Source organism: Staurois parvus, unplaced genomic scaffold, assembly GCF_062004578.1.
Source record: "Staurois parvus isolate SC_StPar_1 unplaced genomic scaffold, SC_StPar_1.0 ptg000696l, whole genome shotgun sequence".
Lineage (NCBI taxonomy): Eukaryota > Metazoa > Chordata > Amphibia > Anura > Ranidae > Staurois > Staurois parvus.
In genome coordinates, this window is record NW_028318492.1 from 8,412,159 (window position 1) to 8,437,435 (window position 25,277).

Below are 25,277 nucleotides of genomic sequence, written 5' to 3' on the forward strand. Positions count from 1 at the left end.
TTTTTTTTTGCATATGGAGCAGTTTCACAAAAGAATGGGTGCTTAATGTATTTCTGAACACTTCCAGTATTCATTGGACTATGCTACATTTCTTTTAGGGGGCTGCAACATTGTATGAAAATATTCATGGATGGGTCAGAACTGGACTTAAAAAGATATGGTGTTTATGTAGTTATGAGCTGTGCCTAATTTGCCTCAGGTTATAGCACATAAAAGCTGACAAAAGGAATGAGTTAACTTACAAGCTGTATATTGCACATAGTGCAACACATACTGTAGCTGAGCACAAAGATTTTGAATGTCCTTTTTTCTTTTTGGTCATGATTTAAAAGCTTGCACAGAGCATGACAATCAATGCATTTGCAATTAAGGGCTGGTTTGCTTTTTCTGAAGCACTACAGCATTCCATTTCATCTTGGCCTCCCTTTAAACAGTACTTGGTCAAAGTCTACAGTCAGTCAATAATACAATGCTCAAAAAAATGAAAGGAACACTTTTTAATCAGAGTATAGCATCAAGTCATTTAAACCCCTGGGATATTGATCTGGTCAGTTAAGCAGCAGAGGGGGTCATTCATCAGTTTTAGATGCTTTGGTGTTAATGAAATTAACAACAGGTGCACTAGATGGGCAACAATGAGACCATCCCTAAAACAGGAATGGTTTTACAGGTGAAGGCCATTGACATTTTTTTCCTTACTCATCTTTTCTGACTGTTTTTCACTAGTTTTGCATTTGGCTAGGGTCAGTGTGACTACTGGTAGCATGCGGCGATATGTGAACCCTACAGAGGTTGCACAGGTAGTCCAACATATATCACCGTGCCATTGCCAGAAGGTTTGCTGTGTCTCCCAGCACAGTCTCAAGAGCATGGAGGAGATTCCAGGAGACAGGCCGTTACTCTAGGAGCCACTGCAAAAACAAGGAAACAAGGAAACAGAGGGTGCACCAGCCTACTGCATTACCTGAGAGTTAACTTTATTGAGTTAAAAGGAGATATATAGTCACAAATGACTATGTTGACAAAGGCATATCAGTATCTCAAGCAATCACTTCACCAGGTCAGCTCCCAAAGCATGAGAATACCCTCAAATTTGTGACGTGTTTTGAGGGGCGATCCCCACTTTATCAGAGCCAATCACAACTCACAACAGTGAGTATATATCTTCTTTTAACTCAATAAACTTAACTCTCAGGTAATGCACTAGGTCGCTGCACCCTCTGTTTCCTTGTTTTTATAGTGAGTTCTTTGGGTTTTTCTCAACCCTTAGAGGACAGCAAGGCGTGGGCTGATAATTTTGAGGACCGGAAATTTTCCATCATTTTACCACTCTTGAGCACAGAAGGCAGTTTTATGTTCTTTAGTTACTCTAGGAGAGCTGGACAGGGCCGTAGAAGGTTCTTAACCCATCAGCAGGACTGGTATCTGCTCCTTTGTGCAAGGAGAAACAGGATGAGCACTGCCAGAGCCCTACAAAATGACCTTCAACAGGCCACTGGTGTGAATGTCTCTTATCAAACTATCAGAAACAGACTTCATGAGGGTGGCCTGAGGGCCCGACGTCCTCTAGTGGTCGCTGTACTCACTGCCTGGCACCATAGAGCTCAATTGGCATTTGCCATTGAACACCAGAATTGGCAGGTTCACCACTGGCCTCCTGTGCTTTTCACAGATGAGAGCAAGTTCACCCTGAGCACATGTGACGGACGTAAAAGGGTATGGAGAAGCCATAGAGAATGTTATGCTGCCTGGGGAGGCATATCCATGGAGGGACGCACAGACCTTTGCAGGCTAGACAATGGCACCCTGACTGCCATTAGGTATTGGGATGAAATCCTTGGACCCATTGTCAGACCCTACGCTGGTGCAGTGGGTACTGGGTTCCTCCTGGTGCACGTCAATGCCTGGCCTCATGTGGCGAGAGTATGCAGGGAATTCCTGAAGGATAAAAGAAATGATACCATTGAATGGCCCCCACGCTCGCCTGACCTAAATCCTGACCTAAATCCAATAGAACACCTCTGGGATATCATGTTTCGGTCCATCAGATGCTGCCAGGTTGCATCTCAGAATGTCTAGAAGCTCAGTGATACCCTGGCCCAGATCTGGGAGGAAATACCCCAGACACCATCTGTCGTCTCATTAGAAGCATTCCGCAATGTTGTCAGGCATGCATAAAATCATGTGGGGACCATATAAACTATTGAGTACCATTTTGAGTTGCTGCAATGAAATTTCAGTAAAATGGACTAGCCTGCTACATAATATTTTCACTTAGATTTTCAGGGTGTCTTTTGAATTCAGTCCTCTGTAGGTTGATAATTTTCATTTCCATCAAACAATGGGGCATCCTTATGTTTCTAACACATTACCTAGTCCATATCAGTATAGATGTTCAGCATGATATTTTTCCCCATTGAGATCTGATGTGTTTTCACAGTGTTCCTTTAATTTTTTTGAGCAGTATATATTTTCTTTATCAACGGCTGTCTCCATAGCCTACAGTAACATTTCTTTTGAGACTGAGCAGAAATCAGAAAATTTCACTGATCCAAAGACACCCCTGGACACAATTCTTTATGGCATTTTCTGGAAATTGCCAGATTGTTGGCCAAGGCATTAAGGGGGGTAGTTTAACATAACAATACTGCTTGAAATATATTGCAAAAGCTATATTAGTCTTTGTGAGTCTAGCACCAAATCCATGTATCCTATGTGACATTTTTAAGAGATAGCTCCAGCACATGCAACAGATACAAAAATATCTTGTGACACTTTTCTAACACATTTCTATGACTGCAACACATTAATTTAGAAAATACCACCATTTTGGATTAAAGGAAACTGTCAGTAAATAAGATAAATGTTATACAGGACTAATTTGTGCTTATTCTAGCATATGTGTGCAATAAATCCATGTATATTTCTGACAGATACAAGAATCTGTCCCATTCACCGACAAATGTCGCACAGGGGGAACATTTATATAAAGAGAGTCTGGGAAACTATTTATGAATTCCAGGGAATCTGTACAGTTCATTTTTAAAATATATTGTAATAGAGAAATATTACGTTAAGCCATAGTTGTAGATTTACAAAAATGCAATGGCAATAGATGTTCTCTGCAGATGTTACATTTCCATTATGTCCAGGGGTGCACAGAAAGGGAGTAAACATCTACTTTAATCCTGGCTCCAGCAGGTTCCCTCCGGCACTGTGACCAGTCTTTTGTAGTCTTATCTGCAAGCTGCAATCAGCTCTGGTCACACCCCAGCATGAGGTTCCACTCACAGACTGGAGCTTTGGGCAGAGGAGGGGAGTGCTGGAACAGGGTATAAGTTAAGTGATAGAGCTTGCACTGTGCACCCCTAGACATAACAAGCATTTAATCCTTGTAGTGTGTGGGGAAGGGAGCACTGCAAGGATGTATTTTTTAAAATTATTGAAGTTGAGCCTTAAGGCACCCAACATTGACATCTTGAGGTCTGTAAGACAGTTGTGATGGGGAGGTGTGAGGGTCAAGTAAGTGATTCAGCTGAAATACATCTTTATTAAAATAAGCATGCTTGGGGCTTAAATAGCATGATGCTGATCTCATGTAAAGAAAAGCAATTTCTTCTGTACATCTGTGGAAGTTTTTAAAGCATTCGTCTGCTCAAAGTCACAGCATAAAAGATCAATTACACAGGTGCTTTTTCTGTGTAAAGTTGAAATCAACAGGTCTTTAACTCCTTTGCGCCCAGTCCCATGTGCTTTTTAACAGGGTCTTTATGTCCAGGGGGTGGGAAGGACTGGCCAATCATATGGCCAAAGATATTGACTGTACAGTACAGTGGTTACATTATCAGGAAGCGGTTCCACTGGCTCCCAGTAATGGTAGAGATTAAGAACTCGTCCTGCTGGCATGTTAACAACTAGTGGCTCATTCTCGCTGGGCACATACAGCCATCAGCTGAGGATTCCTGAATTATAGGTGAATCTAAAAAAACAGTAGGGATAGTGTAAAAAAACAATTTGAGGTACCCCCACAATTCATGCTAGTTGCTTATCTGAGCATGCAGCCTGGGTGGCCAGGAAAGGAGGGAGACTAGTATGCATCTCCCTCCCCTGAACCATACCCAAGCACATGCCCTCAATGTGGGGATTGGTACCTTGCAAGGTGGGACCCCCTGGCAAGATACCTTGTCCCAATGTTGATGACCCTGGTCCATTTGTTGTGAGGGTCTGTAGGCAGGGGGCTTATTGGAATCTGGATGCCCCCTTTAAAAATAAGGAGGGTCTGGATATCATAGTACCACTACTCATTTACACAAGAAAAGTTAATAGTAAATAAATAGGCACACTTTTTTCAACAAATCCTTTAATTGAAAAAAAAAAAACTGTCCCATGATATAAAAAAAAAACAAATGCTGCCAGCAGGAATTGGGCATAATGATTGACATGGATCTGCATCACTGGACAACGTGATTGATTGTAGATTTACATCATAAGACATTCGCATGTAGAGACTTTTGCAAAGCAAATTTTTTTATAACTAGACCTCTTAGTGTTTTCATAGGTTAGACACTGTATTGGCCAAAGCATCATTTACTTATCTAAAGACTTTTTCTAAAAGGTTATTTACAAGTGTTAATACGTATAAGAGTAAAATGCACAAAGGGCAATAGATATTAGATGTTTATGCTTTGTTCATGTTTCTAGTCATCTTTTCAGGCAAATAAGAGTGTGTGTGTACATGCATAACCACTTCAATATCGAAGACTTTTACCCCCTTCCTGCCCAGGGTTTCAGTGCTCTCACACTTTGAACAAACATTACTCATACAACGCAAACAACATTTTTATAATTTTTTTGTGCCAGATAGAGCTTTCTTTTCTTTTTGAAAAAAAAAAAAAAGTTTTCTTAGTTTCTATTATACATTTTTGCAAATAAGTATTTTTTCTTCATAAATGTAGGCAAAAATAAATACTGCAAAATGTCTTTGGTACGCATAACCCAAATCAGTGTATATTATTTAGTCTGTGTGAAAGTTATAGAGTCTACAAGCTATGGTAAGTGTAAAATGTGATTGGTTTGGAGTGTCTGGATTCCAAGAAGGAGAACTAACTTTTTCAACAAGGTGTCACAATTATGCCCACAGGGAGAGGTGTGGTTCTCCATTTTACCCCAAACTTCTACATTTTGGTATTTCTCTTAAACTCCTATGCAGACACCTGAGAGGGGGAAGCGTGCACAGAAGAGCAGACGTTATCTCCTCATTCCCCTCCCTCAGGAATACAAGCAGCATATGACGCTGAGCCTGCCTAACAATTATTTTGCCAAATAAGGTATTGGTTTGGCCGTGATAGGAAAATTCCAGTTGAGTTTGTCTTAAGAAAAGAAACAGTTCTTGAGGTCAGTCAGAGAAATAGAACCGTCTGCGATACAAGATCTGCAGACAGAAAGCAAAGTCTCCTGCGATGAGTCAACGGAACTAGCAGTAGAGACAAGAAAGCAAATCATCCTGGAGCTCATGAAACCTGAAGCTGCTTAACCGCAGGCATTTATTTGGCAAGTACTTATTTACCTAAACTTCTTTCTGTTATCTGTTTGCTGTGCTGTTGTGCTCTGTATATTTATATATATATATATATATATATATATATATATATATTGGTTACTTCTTCTTTCTGTAAATATTCTTACTGCACCCTTTTAACCTTTTGGTAATAAATCTTACTTTCTAAAAGTGTTGAACTGCTTCTATAGCTCTAAGTTGTAATTTACGAAAACCCTGCCTTTAAAGAGACGCTACTGTTTGTTTTAACCCTCTGTATAACAGGCCTGTATTATGACCGGGTTGTGCAGTCGATTATAACAACCATTATAGTGTTATAGCTGAACGCCGAGTTTCCTCTTTCTCTGATCAAAAAGGAGGTGGTGGCAGCGTGAAGGTTTAATTGCGTAATTAACCCGACCCAGTAACAATAGCGTCCAGGTTGCAGGTACATAGATTGTAGTCCATTAGCTGGAAAATCTTTGTGCAGGGTGCAGCTGGGCATGGTATTGTTACACACGTCACATTGCGGTTTTAGATCAGCCAGTCCTTTTGGTCACGAGTTTGGTGAGAAGGTCTGGGGCCTGACGCTACAATCGTGACATATTGGTGGCAGCGGTGGGATAATTGCATTAAGAGCTTCAGTGCAGTGTTAAAAATTGGCTCTGCACTGAAGGATTGTAATCTTTGTGGAAACAATCCTTAGAAACAAGCGGTGCATATTTTTTATATATATATATATACAGAGAGAGAGAGAGACATATAGCAACAGCTCCTTCCTTTTCCTACTTTCTATTCTATCTTTACTTGCAATTATGCCTGGTGTAGCAGAATACGAGAACATGAGCAAAGGTGATTTGAAGGCGGACTGTACCTCACGAGGATTGGACGTTGGTCGCAAAAATCGTGAAGATTTTATTCGGGACCGATATCCAAGCAGAGCAGAACTCAGGGGAACTTGACCATGACGGGGTTCCCGCTACATCCGATCCCAGTGGCTCAGAGACGGCCTCGCGGGATAGGCATACAGAGACTGACACTGGAGGATCACCGAATGTTGTCATCACACCACCGCCTGAGCGGGCCAGCATCGGAGTGCCTGTAACCAGCAGAGTCTCTCTTCAGATGCAGGAAGCCCTGAAACGCCTTATGGAGACAGATCTTGAGGCATACCTGCGGTTCATTGAACGCCAAGCAGCAGCTGAAGGAGAAACTGCAGAACGCCAGGCTGACAGAGAAGAACACTGGAGGGAAGCTGATCGTCGGCATGAGCTGGGGATGGCGAGGCTCCAGCAGCAGCAGCGACAGGGTCAGGACCTCGGGTCACTAGAGCACAGGGATGCCTCTCTGGTCGTGGGTTCAGCAGCCAAGTTTCCAGTGATGGACAAAGATAGTGACATTGATCTGTATTTACTGTCATTTGAAAAAACATCCTGTCAGTACCATGTGCCCCAAACACAATGGTCTCGGTACCTGACCCCAGGGCTACGAGGCAAGGCCCTGGATGCGTTTGTTGAAATGCCAGAGGGGCAGGACGACGATTATGAAGTTTTAAAAGAAGCCATCATCCGGAAGTACCAGATGACCCCGGAAGTGCACCGCAAGCGGTTCAGGTCAATGCAAAAGGGACCTAGGGATTCTTACACGGATGTAGCGAGTCACTTACGCACCACATTCTGACAGTGGACTAAACGGACTGAAAGCTCCTACGAGTCTTTGGAAGATCTCATGATACGAGATCAGCTCCTGCATATCTGCCCAGCAGACGTCAGACAGTTTGTCTTAGAAAGAGAACCAGCCTCTGCTAAAGCTGCAGCCAATGTGGCAGATACCTTTGTCCACAAAGGTCTGACCCTCGCAAGGCTCCTCCAAATGGCTGGAAAGGAGGGAAATCTCCCATAGCAACCCCTCCTACACCGGTGAGTCAAGATCCCCCTCAACCAACACCTGCAGCTCCTGGGGCCAAGCCATTCCTGACTGACAACCGCAGATGTTTTACCTGTGGGAAAGCCGCAGTGTACTGAGCAGAAGCAGATGACATCATCTGGCCAGCCAGCCAGCAACTCTTCTTCCGTGCTGTTTGTCCACAGGAAGATGCGGGTAACCCCCGCCAACTTGCAGCCAGTCACTGTGGGCAACCGGTCTGTAACTGGTTTCCGGGACACCGGAGCAGAAGTCACCTTGATCTGGCCAGAGGTGATTAAGCCAAGGAACCTCATCCCAGGGAAGTTCCTTACCTCACAGGAGTTGGGGGGACCCGTTCACGCATACCCTGTGCAAAGGTATTCATCGATTGGGGTGCGGGAAGGGGGATGAGGGAGGTGGGGTCTCGGATTAAATTCCCACACCTGTTTTGTTGGGTGCCGATTTGGGTACTTTGTGTCCTATTACGCCCCTGCCGAGAATACCCGGAAGGCCCCCCTGGAACTCTCTGGACATGCCGAGGTACTGTGTGCAGATGTTGGGGTAATGTCTGGGCAACCTGTGGATGGACAGAGGGAGGGGGCTGGGAATGGAGTGGGGTGGCAAGATTCTTCATTAGCTGGAGAACGAGAAGAAATCCCCTTGCAGGGGGAGGTATCGAACTCATGTGTCATGGACATTAGAAACATACCTGTTGATAATGATGACGATGAAGCCGACATTGATAATGTTGATGATAATGTTGATACGGTCAATGATAGTGACAATAATGATGACAAGAATGTTGATATTTATAATGTCAATCACGTTGATTATAATGTTGATAATGCTAATGATGATGATAGTCATGAAGATACAAATGATGCATTTTCATTGTTGGGGATCAACCACAGTGCTGTGAAGGGGGCAGAGGTACAAACTCTGGGAGCTGAGCAAAGGGAAGGTCTGGATAGGCCTTTTCCTTGCCTAGGCCCAGAGGATTCTACCTTGATAAGTGTCCAGGCGTTGTCCTTGCATGGTACTGGACAGCCGGCAGGGACTTGTAGTTCCACGTGTAAGGCAGCACTGGAAAGCAATTCACACATAGACCTCAGCAGCCAGATAGCTCTAAGATTCCCTGCTAAGAAAGGTAAACAAAGGCCTGACAGGGAGACTGAAAGCATGTCATATGATCTGACCTGTCCTGGTGTGTCACAAGGCAGACAAATGTGTCCTAGGCAGTGACAGCACACCTGGATTGGCAGTGCGAGGGGCCTCATTGGAGTTGATCAGCAGGTCTCCGAGAGGGGGCTGTGGCCCTCAGCTCCAATCACCTCTCCTTTCCATTCCAGTACAGGAGCTGCTGGCAAGGCCTATAAGAGATGGTGTCAGAGTTCAGGAAAACCCGGGGAGATCTCACCGTGCTGTTCATGAGTTGGACGGCAGGGTGTATCTTTCCCCCATGCCTTCAGCCAACCTCATCTCACAGGAGGTGCAGACTGAATGGGCCAAAGAGACAGAGGGAATGGTGCCGTCAGGAATCCAGGGGTCAGCTAGAGTCTGGGCATCCCTGATAGTCTCGGTCCCCAAATAGGATCAGATGACCAGACTTTGTGAGGACCGTGGAAAACTGAGCGCCAGCCCTGTGGTTGTGGCCTACCCCATGCCCAGGAGCCATGAGGTAATGAAGCATCCAGAAGGGGCCCGCTGTATAACCATCATGGACCTGAGCAGAGGGTCTGGGCCACCATTTCTAACCCAGGAGGCTCAGGACGAGTCAGCCTTCACCACCCCTTGTGGCTTGCCTGAATTTCCGGGAAAGCTACTTGGGGTTGAGAATGCACCAACCACCTCCCCAGGGGTCAGGAATGGCCTACAATGTGGAATGGAACTGGGTGCAGTTGCCCACTTTAGGGGCCTTGTGGTGTTTGGCACTGTCTGGGAGGAGCAACTTGGGCCCCTGTCACTAGTCAGGAGTGAACTGCCCGTGCCTAGTTTGACAGTTGAGAATGGTAACTGCCAGAGGGGCATGTCAGTGGTTCAGCTTTGGGAACCACCAGTAGGAAGAGACCCCCAGAGGTCTGGGAATGGGGAGACTGAGGAAGTTATGGCCTGGCCAACTCCTCAGGTCAAGAAGCAGGTTTTGTCAGTCTTGGATGCAGCTGGCTACGGTAAGACGCCTGGGTGCAACGACCATGGCTCAGCTGGACCCGTGACTGACCTAGCAGACAGGAAACTGAGGAAACTGGTGTCCTGGATGTTAGCAGGTAAAGAGGACTGGTCACCTTGGACGAAGGTACCTGTGGACCCATCCGGGCAGCGATTTCCAGAACCCGCCTGTCCGTTTCTGGTGCACACAGGCGCCACTACCTTCGGGTCAGATGTAGTCCTGGTTCAGAGGAAGGAGATGGGAGAGGGAAAGCTCATTCTCTACCTCGACAAAAAGCTTCATCTCAATATGTTAGCAGATGATACCCCGGTCGGTAGTCCCCTCCCATGCAACCACCTGAGGGGGGAGGTGTCACAATTATGCCAACAGGGAGAGGTGTGGTTCTCCATTTTACCCCAAACTTCTACATTTTGGTATTTCTCTTAAACTCCTATGCAGACACCTGAGAGGGGGAAGAAGAGCAGACGTTATCTCCTCATTCCCCTCCCTCAGGAATACAAGCAGCATATGACGCTGAGCCTGCCTAACAATTATTTTGCCAAATAAGGTATTGGTTTGGCCGTGATAGGAAAATTCCAGTTGAGTTTGTCTTAAGAAAAGAAACAGTTCTTGAGGTCAGTCAGAGAAATAGAACTGTCTGTGGTACAAGATCTGCAGACAGAAAGCAAAGTCTCCTGCGATGAGTCAACGGAACTAGCAGTAGAGACAAGAAAGCAAATCATCCTGGAGCTCATGAAACCTGAAGCTGCTTAACCGCAGGCATTTATTTGGCAAGTACTTATTTACCTAAACTTCTTTCTGTTATCTGTTTGCTGTGCTGTTGTGCTCTGTATATTTATATATATATTGGTTACATCTTCTTTCTGTAAATATTCTTACTGTACCCTTTTAACCTTTTGGTAATAAATCTTACTTTCTAAAAGTGTTGAACTGTTTCTATAGCTCTTAGTTGTAATTTACGAATCCCTGCCTTTAAAGAGATGCTACTGTTTGTTTTAACCCTCTGTATAACAGGCCTGTATTATGACTGGGTTGTGCAGTCGATTATAATAATCATTATAGTGTTATAGCTGAATGCCGAGTTTCCTCTTTCTCTGATCAAAAAGGAGGTGGTGGCAGTGTGAAAGTTTAATTGCGTAATTAACCCGACCCAGTAACAATAGCGTCCAGGCTGCAGGTACATAGATTGCAGTCCATTAGCTGGAAAATCTTTGTGCAGGGTGCAGCTGGGCGTGGTATTGTTACGCACGTCCCATCACGGTTTTAGATCAGCCAGTCCTTCGGTCACGAGTTTGGTGAGAAGGTCTGGGGCCTGACGCCGCGATCGTGACTCAAGGGTTCAGTTTACAAATAAGGATATAAATAAATAATATTTACAAACAAGGAATTTGGGTAAAACGGGGATGGAGATGGACTGAGGAAGGAAGGGGATATGTATGTTCCTACAGGCACATCCTCACTCATTCTCTCTGAATCTGAATACCAGGGCCCTTTTTATCCAGAGTTGAAACAAACCCTCCAGTTGAGGGTTGATAATTGCAGTCAGTAAAGAACCAAAGGTCATAAAAGCTTGTTCCTGTCCCTGGCTTACAGTTGCCACATAATCTCCCAGCCCAAGAGGTAAGCTGTCATTCTTGCCAGATCTTGGCAGTAAACTCCTGTAGGGGTCCTGGTATTCAGAATGTCCATTCCATCCCTCTCCCTTCAGTAACCACAATGTCCAGGTGTAAGGGCAGGGGTACTTTTATTCAAATGTTAACAAACTCATGCATTTATCCAGTCCTCTTTGATCTTGGCTAGCTGTGCAAATGTCCTTTGTGCCTAGAGAATACATATTTCAATTCATATCCAAACTGTAACAATATCAATTTTCATGGAATATTATAGTATATATTATTGAAAATTGGTCACTTATTGTGCACTTCTAATCTCATTTCTTGAGGCCCTAACATGCCAGGACAGTACCCCTCAAATGATCCCTTTTTGGAAAGTATACATTCCAAGGTATTTAGTAGGAGGCATAGTGAGTTTTTGAAGTTGTAGTTTTTTCCCAACAACTCTTTGGAAAATGAAGAAATTAAATAAAATGTGTTTTCTTTTCACAAAATTGTCATATTAACAAGTTATTTCTCACACGACATAGGAATTGTCAGGGCTCCCAGGTGTGACCAGAGGTGTGTGGCTGACGCAGGGAAACGCAGACCTCAGATATGTTATAAACAATATAATTTATTAACACTAACAATACAAACATAAACGCAGTGCAATACTAAAACATAATACAGTGCAACCAAACCAAACCAACCACCCACAGATAACAGTACATACAAGCAAGCGTCGTCAGGCAGGCCGGGTCAATATCAATAGGGCAGGTAGGTACAGGGGGAGCAAGCGGAGATGGGTCGGGGTCACAGGCCAGGTTCAGCAGGTAGCAAGCAGCGTAGTACAGAGGGTAAGGCGGAGGGATGGTCAGGGTCACAAGCCAGGGATCAGAACAGGTAGCAAGCAGCGTAGTACAGAGGGTCAGGCAGAGGGATGGTCAGACAAGCCAGGGATCAGAGCAGGGTCAGCAGAGAATCAGACAGGAACAGAGAGCAGGAACAGGATACAGGGCCCAAGAGAACACAACACCAAGGCAGAGTCTGCAAGTCTGGCCATCCCTTAAATACCCCAGCATAATCAGTTCCAGGTGTTAGCTGGCTGCAAAGTTGAGTCTCTGATTGCTGGGAGCACCCGCTGGCCAGCCCTGGTACTGCAGATCAAAAGGCAGGTGAGTCCCACCATTGCTGGCTAGTCCATTCCTGACAGTACCCCCCCCCTCAAGGAGCGGCCTCAGGACGCTCCAAACAGTCCTAGCTGGGCAAAATGTTCCACCGCCCGGGTCTGGTAACTGGCGGGATATCAAAGACTGGCACACCGGGCAGGACTCCGGGCAGGGGCACACCGGGCAGGGGCACACCGGGCAGAGGCACATTGGGCAAAGGCACACCGGGCAGAGGCACATTGGGCAGGACTCCGGGCAGAGGCACATCGGGCAGGACTCCGGGCAGAGGCACATCGGGCTGGACTCCGGGCAGAGGCACATCGGGCTGGACTCCGGGCAGAGGCACATCGGGCTGGACTCCGGGCAGAGGCACATCGGGCTGGACTCCGGGCAGAGGCACATCGGGCAGGACTCCGGGCAGAGGCACATCGGGCAGGACTCCGGGCAGAGGCACATCGGGCAGGACTCCGGGCAGAGGCACATCGGGCAGGACTCCGGGCAGAGGCACATCGGGCAGGACTCCGGGCAGAGGCACATCGGGCAGGACTCCGGGCAGAGGCACATCGGGCAGGACTCCGGGCAGAGGCACATCGGGCAGGACTCCGGGCAGAGGCACATCGGATTACCAGGCGAAGCAGCAGGCAGCGGGCCACCAGGCGGAGCAGCAGGCACCGGGCCCCCGGGCGGAGCAGCAGGCACCGGGCCCCCGGGCGGAGCAGCAGGCACCGGGCCCCCGGGCGGAGCAGCAGGCACCGGGCCCCCGGGCGGGGGACCGGCATCGGGTCCCCAGGCGGGGCGGGCGCCGGGCCCCCAGGCGGGGCGACCGGCATCGGGCCCCAAGGCGGGGCGACAGGCATCGGGCCCCCTGGCGGGGCGACAGGCATCGGGCCCCCAGGTGGGGCGACAGGCATCGGGCCCCCAGGCGGGGCGACAGGCATCGGGCCCCCAGGCGGGGCGACAGGCATCGGGCCCCCAGGCGGGGCGACAGGTCTCGGGCCCTCAGGCGGAGCGGCGGGCGCCGGACCCCCAGATGGAGCGACAGGTCTCGGGCCCTCAGGCGGAGCGGCGGGCGCCGGACCCCCAGATGGAGCGACAGGTCTCGGGCCCTCAGGCGGAGCGGCACGCGCCGGACCCCCAGATGGAGCGACAGGTCTCGGGCCCTCAGGCGGAGCGGCGGGCGCCGGACCCCCAGATGGAGCGACAGGTTTTAGGGCCCCCAGGCGGAGCGACAGGTCTCGGGCCCTCAGGCGGAGCGGCGGGCGCCGGACCCCCAGGTGGAGCGACAGGTCTCGGGCCCTCAGGCGGAGCGGCGGTCGCCGGACCCCCAGGTGGAGCGACAGGTCTCGGGCCCCCAGGCGGAGCGACAGGTCTCAGGCCCTCAGGCGGAGCGGCGGGCGCCGGACCCCCAGATGGAGCGACAGGTCTCGGGCCCTCAGGCGGAGCGGCGGGCGCCGGACCCCCAGATGGAGCGACAGGTCTCGGGCCCTCAGGTGGAGCGGCGGGCGCCGGACCCCAGATGGAGCGACAGGTCTCGGGCCCTCAGGAGGAGCAACAGGTCTCGGGCCCCCAGGCGAAGCGGCGGGCACCGAGTCACCAGGCACGACAGTGGGCACCGAGTCGTCTGGCAAGACTGCGGGCACCGAGTCAACTGGCGGAACAGCGGGCATCGAGTCAACTGGTGGAACTGCGGGCACCGAGTCGTCTGGCAAGACTGCGGGCATCGAGTCAACTGGCGGAACAGCGGGCACCGAGTCGTCTGGCAAGACTGCGGGCACCGAGTCGTCTGGCAAGACTGCGGGCACCGAGTCATCTGGCAAGACTGCGGGCACCGAGTCGTCTGGCAAGACTGCGGGCACCGAGTCATCTGGCAAGACTGCGGGCACCGAGTCAACTGGCAGAACTGCGGGCACCGAGTCGTCTGGCAAGACTGCGGGCACCGAGTCGTCTGGCAAGACTGCGGGCACCGAGTCGTCTGGCAAGACTGCGGGCACCGAGTCGTCTGGCAAGACTGCGGGCACCGAGTCGTCTGGCAAGACTGCGGGCACCGAGTCAACTGGCGGAACAGCGGGCACCGAGTCGTCTGGCAAGACTGCGGGCACCGAGTCGTCTGGCAAGACTGCGGGCACCGAGTCGTCTGGCAAGACTGCGGGCACCGAGTCGCCTGGCAAGACTGCGGGCACCGAGTCAACTGGCGGAACAGCGGGCATCGAGTCAACTGGCGGAACAGCGGGCATCGAGTCAACTGGCAAGACTGCGGGCACCGAGTCGTCTGGCAAGACTGCGGGCACCGAGTCGTCTGGCAAGACTGCGGGCACCGAGTCGTCTGGCAAGACTGCGGGCACCGAGTCGTCTGGCAAGACTGCGGGTACCGAGTCGACTGGCGGAACAGCGGGCACCGAGTCGTCTGGCAAGACAGTGGGCTCCGAGTCAACAGGCACGACAGTGGGCACCGGGTCATCAGGTATCGGATTGTCTGGCTCGACAGCGGTCACCAGGTATGACAGCGGGCACTGGGTCACCAGGCATCAGGTCATTTGGCTTGCCAGCGGGCACCGCGTCATCTGGCAAGGCAGTGGGCACCGGGTCACCAGGTATGACAGCGGGCTCTGAGTCAATTGGCACGACAGCGGGCACTGGATCAGGTACCGGATCATCTGGATCAACAGCGGGCATCGAGTCAACTGGCCTAATGGGATCGTCGGGCTGGATCAGTTCATCATGCTGAGTAGCGGCATCAGGCTGAATGCAGGCATCAGGCTGAGTAGAGGCTTCAGGCTGAGTAGAGGCTTCAGGCTGAGTAGAGACATCAGGCTGAAGAGAGGCATCAGGCTGAGGAGAGGCATCAGGCTGAGGAGAGGCATCAGGCTGAGGAGAGGCATCAGGCTGAGGAGAGGCATCAGGCTGAGGAGAGGCATCCGGCTGAGGAGAGGCATCCGGCTGAGGAGAGGCTTCCGGCTGAGGAGAGGCATCCGGCTGAGGAGAGGCATCCGGCTGAGGAGAGGCTTCCGGCTGAGTAGAGGCTTCCGGCTGAGTAGATGTTTCCGGCTGAGTAGATGTTTCCGGCTGAGTAGAGGCTTCCGGCTGAGTAGTGGCTTCCGGCTGAGTAGAGGCTTCAGGCTGAGTAGAGGCTTCAGGCTGAGTCACGGAAGGCAGGTTCACCGGTTTGGATACTGGCAGGATGGTATTGGTTGGAAAGAATTTTCGCTTTTTTCTGGTTTTAACTACTGGAGCACTGCAAGTAAACGCAGGTCTGCAAACGAATGGAGCAGCTGGAGACAGAGAAAAACTGGAGGATGGAACAGGAGAGGGAGCAGTTGCTACAGAGGGCTTTTTTACAGGGTTAAAGGCAGGATAGGTGCAGCGAGTGGGAACAGGGTACTGACATGCGGTAGATAGCCAAGTATACTGGGCTGTAACTGGAGGAGCTGGTGGGAATACAGGAGTAGAGTTAGAAGCAGGACTGGGTTTTTGTAAGCTGACTGAGGCTGGGTGCAACAAGTCTGTCCATGTCTGCAGTATGGGTTGAACAAAGCTGAGCTTACACAAAGCCTGTCTGGTCAATGACTGCACTGCGTTTATACAATCTCTTAGTGTCTGTGGTGAACATGTGGAATAACGCTCCAGAAAGTAACCCACATCATCCTCTAATAACCATACCAGGGACTCTACCTGGTCTGCACTAAATGGTGGCAAAAATTCATCCCTGCATTCAGGGGAACCAGATGAAACCAACTCAGCACAAATCTCAATCAAAGGCTGCACCTCAGAGAACTCTGTGCCCTGATCTACTAGAACATGAGCGAGCCGTATACATTCTAGTAGTTGATCCCTGGGATACTCCTTCAGAGTTTGATAAGCATACTCCCTGTCATCAAACACTAGCAGATATAAATACACAACCTCATCCAGATCCATCCTTCCCAGCAACAAGCCAAGAGGGCTTCCCTGTGCAGCCACTTCTGGTCAGGATTGGCCTTGGTGTAATGTCAGGGCTCCCAGGTGTGACCAGAGGTGTGTGGCTGACGCAGGGAAACGCAGACCTCAGATATGTTATAAACAATATAATTTATTAACACTAACAATACAAACATAAACGCAGTGCAATACTAAAACATAATACAGTGCAACCAAACCAAACCAACCACCCACAGATAACAGTACATACAAGCAAGCGTCGTCAGGCAGGCCGGGTCAATATCAATAGGGCAGGTAGGTACAGGGGGAGCAAGCGGAGATGGGTCGGGGTCACAGGCCAGGTTCAGCAGGTAGCAAGCAGCGTAGTACAGAGGGTAAGGCGGAGGGATGGTCAGGGTCACAAGCCAGGGATCAGAACAGGTAGCAAGCAGCGTAGTACAGAGGGTCAGGCAGAGGGATGGTCAGACAAGCCAGGGATCAGAGCAGGGTCAGCAGAGAATCAGACAGGAACAGAGAGCAGGAACAGGATACAGGGCCCAAGAGAACACAACACCAAGGCAGAGTCTGCAAGTCTGGCCATCCCTTAAATACCCCAGCATAATCAGTTCCAGGTGTTAGCTGGCTGCAAAGTTGAGTCTCTGATTGCTGGGAGCACCCGCTGGCCAGCCCTGGTACTGCAGATCAAAAGGCAGGTGAGTCCCACCATTGCTGGCTAGTCCATTCCTGACAGGAATACTTGCAATTACACCCCAAAAGGCATTCTGCTACTCCTCCTGAGTAAGGAGAGACCACATTTGTGAGACTTTTTTTTACAGCTTAGCCACACTGAGAGGCCCAACTTCCAAGGAGCACTTTCAGGCATGGAAACTCCCATAAAATTACCACATTTTGAAAAGCAAACACTCCAATGTATTTCTAAGAAGCATAATGAGTCTTTTCACCATGTCATTTTTTTCCACAAGTTTTTGAAAAAATGTTTAAAGAAAATGAAAGTATTTTTTTTACACAAAGTTATCCATTTATAAGATATTTCTAACACACAGAATGGACATACCAAGAATTACACCCCCAAATACATTCTTCTACTCCTCCCTAGTATGAAAATATCACATATGTGAGAGTTTTTCACAGTCTAGCCAAACAGGGAGGCCCAACATCCAAGGATTACCTTCAGGCGTTCTATGAGCATAAATTATACATCTAATTTCCTGACAACCACATCACATTTTTAAAGGCCATGGAGCACCAGGACAATGGAAACACCCACAAAATGACCGCATTTTGGAAAGCAAATGCCCCAACATAATTTCTAAGAGGCATAATGAGTCTTTTCTAACAAACCGTATGACCATACTAAATTTACTAGATATTTCTAACAAACAACATGGACATACTTAGAATTACACCTCAAAACACATTCTGCTACTCCTCATGAGCATGGGTATACCACATGTGTAAGACCTTTTCAATTTATGAATTAATTATGTACCTAACATTGCAAACTGTGTAACACAAAAATCAACCAACACTGTATAGAAAACTATGTACTGTAATAGTGGCATATGTAAGAGTAAATATAGCATAGTGTATGTTCACCTATGGCAGTTCCTGTTCCTAAAATCCAAGCAAGCCTAACCTACTTGTACATGGCTGCCCCCATTGCACAATGCTATGTTCACTGGCCAGGAAGTACAGAAGGCTGAACCAAGGCTAAACAAAAGATTACCTGTAAGTTGTCCACAGAGGAAAGTATTGGTCCAGGAAGCAGGCACAGGTGTGGTCAGCAACAGCCAAAGGAATTGTCCAGGCAGCAGACAGGAATATGGTCCATAAACAGGTCAGGGTCAGTACAGATTGCAGGATGACATCCAGGAAGCAGATAGGAACATGGTCCATAAATAGTCCAGGGTAAGTACAGGCAGTAAGCATAGATATTGTCAGCACAAAGTACTGGTCCAGGCAGCAAGCAGGAACGTGGTCCATAAAAAGTCCTGTGTTAGTACAGGCAGTAGGCAGAGATATGGTCAGCACAGTCAAAGTATTGGTCCAGGCAGCAAGCAGGAACATGGTCCATAAAAAGTCAAGGGTCATTACAGGCAACAGGGGCAGAGATATGGTTAGCACAGCTAAAGTATTGTCTAGGCAGCAGGCAGGAACATCAGGCTTAGGGCCTCGGTCAGGTAAGACCTGGGCACAGGGGTAGAGGCTTCTTTCCACCCAAATCTCTTCAAAGTCTCCAGACCTTGTCCAGGAATTTCAAAACCCAGAGAAAACCAAAAACTGGTTTACTCTACTCAGAACACTACTCTGAAGCCCCTCACATATGTGAGACCCCTGTGTTATCTTGACTCCCATTACTACAATAGCAGAGAAAAAGAACAGTCCAAGCGGCAGGAAAAACACATGGTCAATATAGAGGCTGAGGTCGGTTCAAGTGGAAGGCAGAAACATGGTTGATAAACAATCCAGATGGCAGGTAGAGGCATCGTTGATCAACAGGCCAGGAACCGTTAAGGTGGAAAGCAGAGCCATGGTCAGTCGAGGCAGTAAGAAAATGATCAGCACAGATATTAAAAGTGGGGCAATAGCAGGCTGAAATATGGGCACTATACCTTCATTAATATCTTAGTGATGTGTGGTAACATTGGAAGCAGTCTCCGATGCATAGGCCCTGTTGGGAGGGACATTGAAAACTGGCATCTCTCCGAACTCCCCCTCTGCTGCATATTTTTTATTTGGTATCTTTGGCCTGTTTCTGTGGGTTGAACGTTCTCTGGAAAATGTCGCTCGTGAAGTCTTCTGACAAAATCAGAGTCTTTTCATGGACTTGTGATAGTTGACCTAAGAATTTAAAATTGCTAAATGAAAAAGGTAAATTGAAGCTTTTTTATACCTGTAGAAGGACTTTCTTGTTGATAATGCGTCACAAACCCCTTAAAGGTCCGGGAGGCGCAGGTGCAAGGGGTCTTATTTACAGCATTTTTTACATCTGCTCAAGACTATTGCATAGTATTATTTATATATATATATATATATATATATACAGTGGGGCAAAAAAGTATTTAGTCAGCCACCAATTGTGCAACTTCTCCCACTTACAAAGATGAGAGAGGCCTGTAATTGGCATCATAGGTAGACCTCAACTATGAGAGACAAAATGAGAAAATGAGAAAACAAATCCAGACAATCACATTGGCTGATTTGGAAAGAATTTATTTGCAAATTATGGTGGAAAATAAGTATTTGGTCAATATCAAAAGTTCATCTCAATACTTTGTTATATATCCTTTGTTGGCAATGACAGAGGTCAGACGTTTCCTGTAAGTCTTCACAAGGTTGGCACACACTGTTGCTGGTATGTTGGCCCATTCCTCCATGCAGATCTCCTCTAGAGCAGTGATGTTTTGGGGCTGTAGCTGGGCAACATGGACTTTCAACTCCCTCCAAAGGTTTTCTATGGGGTTGAGATCTGGAGACTGGCTAGGCCACTCCAGGACCTTGAAATGTTTCTTACGAAGCCACTCCTTCGTTGCCCGGGCGGTATGTTTGGGATCATTGTCATGTTGGAAGACCCAGCCACGTTTCATCTTCAATGCCCTTGCTGATGGAAGGAGGTTTGCACTCAAAATCTCACGATACATGGCCCCATTCATTCTGTCCTGTACATGGATCAGTTGTCCTGGTCCCTTTGCGGAGAAACAGCCCCAAAGCATGATGTTGCCACCCCCATGCTTCACAGTAGGCATGGTGTTCTTTGAATGCAACTCAGCATTCTCTCTCCTCCAAACACAATGAGTTGTGTTTCTACCAAACAGTTCTATTTTGGTTTCATCTGACCATTTGACGTTCTCCCAATCCTCTTCTGGATCATCCAAATGCTCTCTAGCAAACTTCAGATGGGCCCGGACATGTACTGGCTTAAGCAGGGGGACACGTCTGGCACTGCAGGATCTGAGTCCCTGGCGGCGTAGTGTGTTACTGATGGTAGCCTTTGTTACGTTGGTCCCAGCTCTCTGCAGGTCATTCACTAGGTCCCCCCGTGTGGTCCTGGGATTTTTGCTCACCATTCTTGTGATCATTTTGACCCCACGGGGTGAGACCTTGTGTGGAGCCCCAGATCGAGGGAGATTATCAGTGGTCTTGTATGTCTTCCATTTTCTAATTATTGCTCCCACAGTTGATTTGTGCACACCAAGCTGCTTGCCTATTGCAGATTCAGTCTTCCCAGCCTGGTGCAGGTCTACAATTTTATTTCTGGTGTCCTTCGACAGCTCTTTGGTCTTCACCATAGTGGAGTTTGGAGTGTGACTGTTTGAGGTTGTGGACAGGTATCTTTTATACTGATAACAAGTTCAAACAGGTGCCATTGATACAGGTAATGAGTGCAGGACAGAGGAGCCTCTTAAAGAAGAAGGTACAGGTCTGTGAGAGCCAGAAATCTTGCTTGTTTGTAGGTGACCAAATACTTATTTTCCACCATAATATGCAAATAAATTCTTTCCAAATCAGCCAATGTGATTGTCTGGATTTGTTTTCTCATTTTGTCTCTCATAGTTGAGGTCTACCTATGATGCCAATTACAGGCCTCTCTCATCTTTGTAAGTGGGAGAAGTTGCACAATTGGTGGCTGACTAAATACTTTTTTGCCCCACTGTATATATATACACACACAGTATATTCACTTTGAAAAAATTCTTCTAAAAGTGACAATTTGAAAAAAATTTAAATTGCTACTTCTGCAACCTCAGCTGGTAATTGTTGACATTTGACTTGCATAGTAAATCTGAAGTGTAGGCTGTTTTAAATAAATGGTTGTTAGTATATGTTGTACAGAAAAACCTGTGTGAAGCATTCAGGAGTTCAATAGAAATTACATCATCTTTAATTCTGAAATTAGCTATTTTCTATATCATGCTGAGCTTCACAATGAATCCAAGCTTTTCTTCCAACATTTTTTGTTCCTTTTAGAGAATTAGTGTAAGAATCAAAGTGAAATAGATATCTAGAACTTACTTAACCAGTTTTTCTTTTGACCCTAAACCCACTCAGCTTTTACACTCTGTCAAAAAACAAAATCATTATTCGCACCTCTCATACAGACATCTAGAAGTAATCCTTGACCTTCCTTCCAGTATCACATTCAATCACTAAACAATATGTATTGCTTTTTTAAAAACATTTTTCTAAAACTACCTTTTGTATTCCAGGACCAGGATGCAACCAAGGTCTTAGTTCATGCACTCATTACAACTTGACTAGATGCATTCACTATTGGATCTTCGTTAGTAAACTGTCCTTAATTTATTTTATCATAAATGCTGCTGACATTTTCCAGTTACAGTTTTTTTATCTACCAGCCTTGACTTCCTCTGTTTCTTAAATCAGTCTGCAGTAAGCTTCAAACTCCATCAGCAGCTATTCAAGTTTAAATACAGATAACCTGCTCTAAAACATATTCATCAGAAGCCTTGTTAAAGCAGTATTACACCCCAAACAAACAAATGGATATATATTGCAACTTACCAATCATTAGATATAGTGGCTGCATTCAGTTTTTTTTTTTTTGGCTTCTCCCCTCTGTTTTCACCTGGTGATCTGGCCAGTAACACACGTCCTGTATTAGAGTGCCCCCACTCTGAATGCAGGAGCACAGGGGGCATATTTGGACAGCATTGTCAGTCTGGGGGGGGGGGGGGGGGGGCGGGAGTGTTAGCAGTACAACAGATTTCAATACACTAACAAATTGAAACTGAACTCCTGCTCACATCTTATAATCAGCAAACTGTTTTTTTTTCCTTTTGGGAAACCAGTTTTGCATAAATGAATAAAAACTGATCATTTTAAGCATCCATGTCAGTGTTAAATGGTCTTTTTCAACCATGGAAGTGCAAGAGAGCTTTTCTGTTGAAAAACAATGGACTTACTGGCTTGATCACCAGATGAAAGTGGAAGAAAGAAAGCCTAAAACCGGAAACTAATACAGCCATCAAATTTAAGGATTGGTAAGCTGCAATATAATAAATGTTTGATTAGGGTTTATTTCTACTTTAATGTAAAAGACTTACAGCCTTATGTTTAGTTCCTTATAGACTGAAGCCAATGCTCTAATGGAGACATTTTCTCACGTTCATTCCTTGTTCACTTCCACCTGCCAACCACTGTCATCAGAATGTAATCCTGCGCATATACAGTTCAGACTGCATGCTTTTCTTTTTCGTTTATACTACTACAGTATACATGGTAGGAGTTCAAGCATTCTATGAGTATAATGAGCTACCACTGGGGGTTCTATGGTATAACTCTGCAAAGTGAAGATTTAATTTGATGCAAAAAAAAATATATGGTGTGCAGGTAAGGCAGAGAGTAGATCGGAGCAGTGAATAAAAATGATAGGTTGCAAAAGATAATTATATAGATTCAGCAATTCCAGTATCAAACTAGTCAACTGAGCAAGACCCTAAGCAAAGGCATACACAATGCTACTCTCCAAATTTGATAATTGATGGTGTCATCTATAGACCCAGCAAAGATCCTAATTAGGACAATATCAGTCATTCTTTTATGCAGCTTCACTAAAAGACATGTTGGTAGGGCTCTGTATCCAATAGTAAATATAATGTGGTTATAAATCAATATTTTCAAGGCTGTGCTTGGTTATCTGGAGTGCTCCTAGGGATCCCCAGAACAATCTAAAGAGTTCTAAATGTATAGAATGAGAGGATGATGTTCTTATCCTTTTACATACACTTTTTGGAGCTTTAAGTAGGGAGCCACCAGTGTTAGCACTATTCTAATTCCAAATTTAGAAACATTGTAGTTGAATGTATCAGAAGCTGCAAGCGGCACTATTGTTGACTAAATAAGTACTTGTGTCCAGCTAAAGCATCAGATGACAACAGAGAGTTTGTGAATAACATATTGTTCTGTTGCTATTCTTATAATTAACTGTTGCAACATGTTCAGTACTATAACACTACTCCATCTGTGTATGCAATCTTGTTTCAAAGTGCAACTATAGGCTCATGTATGACAATCTTAAAAAAGTCCCAAATTCAGCTATTATGTAATGCACAGGCTTCATAAAGTAAAACAAATATGTATGTACCTCCCTGCCTGAGCCACATCCTCCTTCATTTGTGGCTTAAATGTTCCTCCTCCCAGACACTGCAGCTCACATTGGAAATGCTTTAGCAACACTGCTGCCAATTCATAAAGAAGTGGACAGGGCTAGGGGTAGTCAGGTACTGATAAAAAAAACTAAAGGCTTGTGAATCAACAAAGACAATGGGAACACCCATGCAACATTTTTTTTATTCACACTGTAATAAAACCTACATGAGAGTGGCATCTCTGCTCTACATTCAGAACAGTACTGCCCCACCATCACAGGAAGCTGCCATAGGTGAACAATGGCAGGCTCAACAGATGACATGCAACATTTGTGGAACTATGCATCTATGCATGAGGACTAAGAGATCACTTTAAGCACAGATGCACTTTTAATTAAGTCCCTCTCACGTTTTAATGAGAAGCCACAATTCTGTTTTAAATCGCCCCCCCCCCAATCAAGATTTCTGGTCCAAAGGAGTCTTTCAGCCATTTATTTTCTGCTGGTGGTGTTCTGGGATCATAATTGGGAAGCTAAGTTCCTGCTCCTGAACCCTATGTTATACTAAAAAACAGTCATACCATATTGAGAAATATTTAGTCAGAAAATTATAAAAGTAATGTTTTCATATAGACAAATTGCGTGTGTGCCAGCAGTGGGCAGGAGATAAGGTTAAATAGAACATAAGCAATATGCTGTGCAAACAAATTTGCCACAGTCCTTCAACCCACAAAATACACAAAATACACCTTAACTACAGTTCAACTGTCCAGAATCTCACAGACAGACAAAAAAACCAGGACAAACCATAAACTCAGCATTTTTTTACTCCTGTGTACAGTAGGTCTTATTCTCCCACTGTTACAGGAAATATTAGTGTATACTTTTTCTTTCGGGTCATAGTTACAGAATTATTCACACTGGGCAGTCCATCTAAAACAGACAAATCTCCTTATAAAGATTGTTTAACTAATAAGAAAGGAAAAAGTGCACACGCCTTGCGCATTACCTAAAAAGAAAACTCTGATGAAGAGAGGATCGCTCCTCGAAACACATCAGCCATTCTCAAGCTTCCTTTTTTACATGTGGGACTCGTGCACCATTTCAGACCATGGACCACTGTTGGTCATGATATGCCTGTGTACATTTGTTGCTTGTGAGTATACATCTGCTACTTGTATGATTAAAGTTTTTATTGGGGTAATGTGTAAGGCTTGTGCGCCTCTTTTCCTTTCTTATTTTCTGGTGCCATATTGGGCTATCCCAGCTCTTAGGGGGGCTGCACAGCACTGCCGTATTGGTTTGAATGCTAAGGTCTACGAAGATCCTTCCACATATGCCATATCTGGTCCTTTGAGTGCAGGAGGTTTATTTTTAAAGTGCTAGATTCTTTTTAGCTCCTTTTTGAATGCCCTCCCCTTTTTGAATGTCAGTATTTCCATATTATTAGTTCCTTCCCTCGTTGCCACCTGACAATTCAGAGGTGGGAGGGTGGATATATAATTACTTACTCTATACTCTGGTCATTGTGTATTTTAGCAGGCTCCAGCTCTTCTGTGAAGTGGTAAAGGGGAATTAAATTGGTAACATTAGCAATAGAGATGAGCGAATCGAACATGGCGAAGTGGAATTCGTTTCGAATATCAGGAAAAATTCGATTCGCGCCGAATCCGAAAATTAGCAAACTTCGGATGCACGAATCGAATTTTCCCAAAAATGGCGGCGACATGTGTGGCGACGGAGCGGGGATCTCTGGGAAGGCGCGCAGACAAGGCGCGCTGACCCATAATGCATTCATTCATGACATGTGATCGCATTAGCCAATCAGCAGCCAGCCAGCCAGCACTGTGTAATGGTGGAGCTATAAATTGCGGCCATCTTA

General features: G+C 46.5%; 1 protein-coding gene across 1 annotated transcript in view; it reads left to right on the forward strand.

Annotated features, from left to right (window-relative positions):
- Positions 1-25,277, forward strand: part of DMD (dystrophin) — a 2,676,943-nt gene that overhangs the window by 616,399 nt on the left and 2,035,267 nt on the right. The gene's annotated exons all lie outside the window — the stretch shown is intronic.